At 38.2% G+C, this 6,560-nt stretch overlaps 1 long non-coding RNA gene across 1 annotated transcript; it reads left to right on the top strand.

Annotated features, from left to right (window-relative positions):
- The first annotated feature begins 4,529 nt into the window (after positions 1–4,529).
- Positions 4,530–5,084, top strand: LOC121813420. Its single transcript, XR_006053695.1, has 2 exons — positions 4,530–4,695; positions 4,918–5,084. It is a non-coding gene; the product is annotated as an uncharacterized LOC121813420 (long non-coding RNA).
- Positions 5,085–6,560: the final 1,476 nt, after the last annotated feature.

The following is a 6,560-nucleotide window of genomic DNA, read 5'->3' on the forward strand; positions in this document are numbered from 1 at the left end:
TGGATCTGTTGGACTGACAGGAGGTCATAGAAGAGGACATTTTCCACTGATAGCATCTTTATCATTTATTTGTGTAGTTTGTATTTTGACCACTGTAAAGTATTTCTGTCCTACTCGTGATAAAGCAACTGACATGCTGGAACAAAATTAACGACAGTAGATTTAGCTATTCCTCATGTCTGCACCAACAGTATAGTTCCTCTCCTCGAGCTGCCACCTTGGCGTTGGTGGAGAGGCTTGTGTGCTCAAATCCTGGAGCGTTCAGTTCCATGACAAACAGGTTTCAGGTGATGAGCCAGACTAAGAGCAGCTCAACAAAAAAAGTGATGGACTGAGTAAATCATGTGTCTTGTGTGACTTCTAGTTGTATAAACCAACTAAAAATATAAAAGAATGAGAGCTCTTTAACTGAGCCCTTAAACTTAGGTGCAGACTAATGCTTTTGTGGATATCTGTGATACAAATATCAAAGAGAGGTACCTACCTGCAAAACTTTATCTTTAACAGATCAGACAAAACTAATCTACTTTTAAATCACTTATAAAATACAAGAACTCTGGTTTTCTGCTGTAGTTGGGACTGGTGGAGCTCCTGTATATTAACTGCTTCGCACTGTTAATGTGTTGTTGTTTATTTTTTTAAGAAATCAGTAAATATACAGGAGGTTCTCATCCCCTGCTGTTCTCAAGTGCTTTATTTACTAATTTAGGAAAATAAATGTACTACATTTTCTTCTATCAGAAGTTTTGGTTCAGGCTTTATTACAAGCACAGAGTGAAACGTGTATTAATCAACTAATCTTTATATTTAATAAGTGATCTAAAAGTAGATTTTTTTTGTGAAACTTGCTTGGGGTTTTTTGTGTATTTTTGATTTATATTCTTTAACACAATAACTTAAAGAAAACATTTTTTCTGGATATTTGCATAAACATTTGATTTCATTATCTACCAAGTTAATCCTTAGAGCATTTCTTTGAACACATCCTTGCGTGTCTCCTGATAATAATCCTCCTAGCTAGTCTGGGCCTGCTCATGTAATTAGAGACAACAAAGTGAAGCTCTTATTACAAGGTGCAGGAGTTGTACTTTGCATTTTGTTCCTACCACAGCTTGATTCAGCGCTGGGTTTTTAAGGGAGAAGAAAGCAGTTCCTCTTCAGTATGATATAAGTTTTCTCTTATTTCCTTTGTTTATTAGCAGAAAATAAGGCAGACTTTTCAAATCATGTTGCAAACAGTTGATGTGTGAACAGATAAACAGTAAAGGGTTTCTAGGGATCTTGGTTTATTTTTACTCCCTGATTTTATTTATTTATTTTAAAAGAATTGAACAAATGTATTTTTCCAGTATCAGAAATCACATATTCTAAATGTTTTTACCTTCTGTAGGAAATAAACATAATTAGTGACAAATAATTATGACAGAGCTCAAAGTAGATCCCTTGTGCATTACAGAAACAGAAAAGGTTTGCCTTTATTTCTGTGGAAATGAATGCTAAAGTATTTAGCCTCATGAAACTGAGCGTGATTATGCAGGTCCTGTCATGCTCCTACTCTTACAAGAATCCTGCTGATCAAGTCTAAAAATAGTCACAACAAACTGAGCTCAGTTTGGCCTGTTTCTGTATGTTTTTCACCAGGCACTGCAGCACTAAAGGGTTAAAGATATACATTTAATATTCACTTATGCAAATCTTTAGATATTATTTTAGAAAGTCTGGTCAAGTTTTTCATTCTGACCTTTTTCTTTAAATCTGATATTCATCCATCCATTCGCTTCCACTTATCCTTTTCAGGGTCGTGGGGGGCGCTAATATTGTTTTTACAGCTCAGGGTGGAAATTTTTCCCCACGTCATTCTGTTTCATTTAGCAAACAATACATGTCATCTGGCCAGCACGGTGGCACGGTGGTTAGCACTGTTGCTGCACAGCAATAAGGTCCTGAGTTCAATTCCAACATCAAGGCCGGGGTCTTTCTGTGTGGAGTTTACATGTTCTCCCTGTGTTTGTGTGGGTTCCCTCTGGGTGCTCTGGCTTCCTTCCAGACATGCAGCTTGTGGGGATAGGTTAATTGGATGATCCAAATTGTCACTAGGTGTGAATGAATGTGAGTGTGAATGGTTGTCTGTCCCTGTGTGTTGGCCCTGTGACAGACTGGCGGCCTGTCCAGGGTGTACCCTGTCTCTCGCCCATATCCAGCTGGGATAGGCTCCAGCGCCCCCGCGACCCTGAAAAGGATAAGTGGAAGCCAATAGATGGATACATGTCATCTGTTCCCTGCCTGCTTTTGTTTGAGTTCATTCATTCTCTGTTTACTGTGCAAACACTAGAGTCTGTTTCAAGGTGAAGTGTTCCCAGTGGCTCTCACATGTCGATCTGCTGTTTTCTCATAGCCCAGAGTCACAAACTGCAAAACATGGCGAAAATATTCAACACAGAATCAAGATTAATCTTTTTCTCAGGACTGTTTCTAGAAAAAAAGTAACTTAATCAGCTGAGGTGACACCAGAGTGCTTTGAAAGGAGAAGCAACAAGAAACCATCTCACCATCAGACCAGACAGTCAGCATGACTGATGAGTGACACATCATCATGCGTATGAATGCTGCAGTCATGATGTATCTTACAGCAGATCTTGATATATAGTGGGTATATGTTTTAACATTCGGGAGGTTGTTAAACTCACAGGGCAACTCAGTTAAACGTGGTTTAACAAGGACAATGAACTAAATGACATAAAATGGCCCAAGTGGAGGGTGTAGTTTGGTGACATAGTCTGTCCTCAGGTTAGTTTCTTTTGCTCATCATTTCCTCAACTTTTAATGGAGAGCAGAGGAGAGTCAGGTCAAGGATAAGTTATGCAAATCAGTAATTCAAATTGTGCATATCTCAGTAAAATTTGATGCAAAGTTTGTGATTGTGTTGTATTTACAGTCTCTTCTTTTGTGTTGTTGGTACTTCAGTGCCAAGATAATCTCAGAGCAAATAAAAAAAGCTAATTCTACTGAGGCTTTTTGGAGTTCAGGGGATATTATAATTTATTTATAATTCACTATAAATCTGAAAAAAAAAAAGATTTCACAGAGAAAACGAAAGTAATGCATATTCATGGTTACAGGTCATGTGATGTCCTTCACAGCAGGTAAACTGGTTTGAGGTGTGTCTATTGCAACCTTGTGTCTAAAGGTTATCCTAAATTCTTAACTTATTTTATGAACAATTTGATGTCAGTCCAGTTTGATTTATAAAGCCCCAAATCAGAAGAACAGTCACCTCAAGGTGCTTTGCACTGTAAGATAAAGACCGTACAATAACACTTGGTGACGGTTGGAAGGAAAACCTCCCATTTAGCAGAAAGAAACCTTAGAGTCAGATTAATGGACAGGCAACCATCTGCTGTGAGCAGTTAAAGGTGTGGAGAAGGATAACAGGACAAGCATTGTGGGTATAAGGTGTCACCTGCTTCTGTTTGATGTCTTCAAGGTCAAATACTCCCAGCAGTCTCACGTGTCAGAGTCTGCTGTTTTCTGTGTCTCTGAGAATTTTCATTTACAAACTGCAATCATGAGGTACAAATACAACACAGATTTCAGTCGATTAGTTGTAATCAGAGCTGGTTTGATTCTTTAAATACTGGTGAAACATCCACCAGTGCTTCCCTCATGACTCCTAATAGCAGACTGAACACTGGAGCATCCTTTATGAAGGGAGACAGTAAGAAACTTCACATCACTCCTTCGCCTTGTGATGTTTTCCTTCAAATTCAAGTAAACATAAATCAAAGATAGAGGAGGAAGTGTATCATACTGTAAGTTTGAAACTATGTGTTCCTGTCAGAACAGGGAAGTAAAAGCTTCTGTAACCAATAAAGGGGGAAATCTGCTGTTGCTGTTAAAGGAAGTTTAGTCATATCAATCCTATAACATTAGCTACTTAGAGACTGAAACCTGAGAGCAGAGCACACATATCTCTGATAAAACAAGTTCTACTGGCAATGAGAGGAGAAACTATGAATGTCAATTGTGCATGCAAAGTTTCTGCTCATGTTTCCTCTGTTTGATGGCTCTGTGAAGTCTGTGAGTAAAAAACACCAATTGAGTTTAAAGGAAGCTGTTTGGGAGTCTGGGGATTTTATTGGTCTTTGTCACTTAATATGAAATGAAACTCAAAGAGAGGGAAAATGAAAGCTATGCATTAAGTTTTGTTTTACAAGAATCGAGAAAGAGAAAGCCACGCCCACCAGCATTTTGTTTATCAGTGGAAAGTTTCCAAAATTTATTCTGTGATTTTACTTGTTTTAGACATTTTAATGATATAAGGAACATTATGCATGACTCAGATGGATGAACAGAAGCTTCGCTGCAGGTTTTTCTCTGTTTAATATGTAGATAAAAGTGAATCACTTAAAAGAAATGACCTCTGGAGGTCTGATTTAAACACAGAGGCTGCTCTTTTGAACAGGACACATATTTATTCATGGACTCTCCTTTGACTCCCTCCTTCCTCCGCTGTATATAAATGTATAACCTTTATTTGTATGTCTTTCTCTCACAGTCAGAGCAGATATTTTAAAGATGTTTTAAATACATTCCTGGATTCATCTGCAGCAGAGCTGAAGCTGGCTGAGCTGTTACTGTGGGAGCGTTTAGCTGGAATTCAAAGAACTGAGAAACTCTTGTCCGTCACATGTTCCTGTTAGTCTGGATTATTATTTTTTATATAATTGGTGTGAGTGTTTATAACATTTAGTGTCTGATGGATCTTTACAGAGGGCACAGCAGAAGCAAATTTTCTGCTTAATATTCACTGATTGCTTTACTTCTCTGTTTATTGAACCACTGTAATGTAGATTTTTTTGCTCTCTATCAGCTCATATTTACAAATTTCCTAATTTTCTTTTTTCCCTCTCAATAAAGGTCAGAGGTCACAGTGAAAGCCTTCACGTGTTGTTGGGTTGACAGAATCTCCTGTGCTGCCACCTGCTGGTGAAGATCTGTCAGAGGGCTTCATACACCAATCACTGTAAGCATGTTACTAAATTATAACCTTGATGACGTAAACCACACACACACACACACACACACACACACTCAATGAACAACTGAAATGTGTAAACAAAGTCTAATTACTTCCCCATGGAGGTCAGCAGTTCTTTCCTTTTATGCCAAAGGAAAACAAACTCTGCATAGAAACAGCTGCTGTGTGGAAAGACCTGCATGACTGATGACTTAGACTGAATGAGAGAGACAGGTCAAAGGTCAGATGAAAACCATCATTTGTTGAGCATTCTGAAGCTCCTCTGCTGCCACCTACTGGCCCCATGACTGATGTCTTTATACACAGTGCATACACTCATTGGCCACATTTTTAGGTACACTTTGTTAGTCCTGGATCGAACCGTCTTTTTGCTTTCAGAACTGACATAATCCCTCCTGGCATGGACTAGAGAGAGATGATAGCATCGCACAGCTTCTGCACATTTGATGATGTGAATCCCACACATCACTAAAGAGCTGCACTGGATTTAAATGTTTGACATGTCTTTATGATACAGAACAAATAGTTAAAGCAAAAATAAGTCTTTTCACCCCCACAATGTTCTTTTTGTTGAGAGTAACTTTCAATATCAGATTTCCTCTGAAAATTACACATTTGCATAACGTAACTTAACAATTACAAATAAAGATATCAGTGTAAGAGGAAAGGTCACCCTAACATGATCTGGAAATTAATTTGGTTGCAATATCAAGGCAGGAGAAAAATCTTTCCACTTCTTCCTTACTGAAGGTGAAAGCTGCTCTGTTTTGGTTCTCACCTCTCCATCTGATCTAAAAACAGACTCAGTGTAATGCATGTGAATCAGCACAGGAAATATAAAACTTCATTCAAATTACCTTTGATTGGAGATGATCTTCCTGTGGAAAGGTGAATAAGAAAATTGCCTCTCATCCTTGTTAAACTGATGATGTTTTTGAGCTTCTCTGTCTCATAGCTGCAGATCACCCAAAAGCATGTGCAAAGATTCACTAAACCTCATAAATCCCTTTACATGCCTTCCTTACATAAGAAACATTACTCATGGCTATATATCTGTAAAAGACAAATTCAAAGACAATTACTGGCATGCAGCACTGAAAACGAGAGGACTTACTCTCAAAATACATCATCCAACCTTACCGTTGGTCTCTGGTTGAAGGTCTTCAGTCACTGTAAATTTTGCAAAGATGCAGATGAGGCAGAGACGCAGGCACTGATGTGCATTCAAAACTGTTCCCAAGCAGCTTCCATTATACTTTTGCATGTGTGCAACTTATTAGAGAGGTGAGATACAAATGCTGAGAGATAAACAGCATAACACAGTTGGGAAACTAAGAAAAATCAAAAAACAAAACAGCTCTGAGAAAGTCTGCATTTCCATATAGCTTTGACATTTACACAACCTACAATACTCACACATCCTTTTGTGCATGACCACTAGAGGCCTAGTTTTATCACTCATTCTCATCCTGTTGTCTTGTTCAATGATTCAGTTATTGAAAAACATTTCAACTTACCTACA

The sequence above is a fragment of the Haplochromis burtoni genome, unplaced genomic scaffold, assembly GCF_018398535.1.
Source record: "Haplochromis burtoni strain Fernald_Lab_line unplaced genomic scaffold, NCSU_Asbu1 Contig_1661, whole genome shotgun sequence".
Classification (NCBI taxonomy): Eukaryota; Metazoa; Chordata; class Actinopteri; order Cichliformes; family Cichlidae; genus Haplochromis; species Haplochromis burtoni.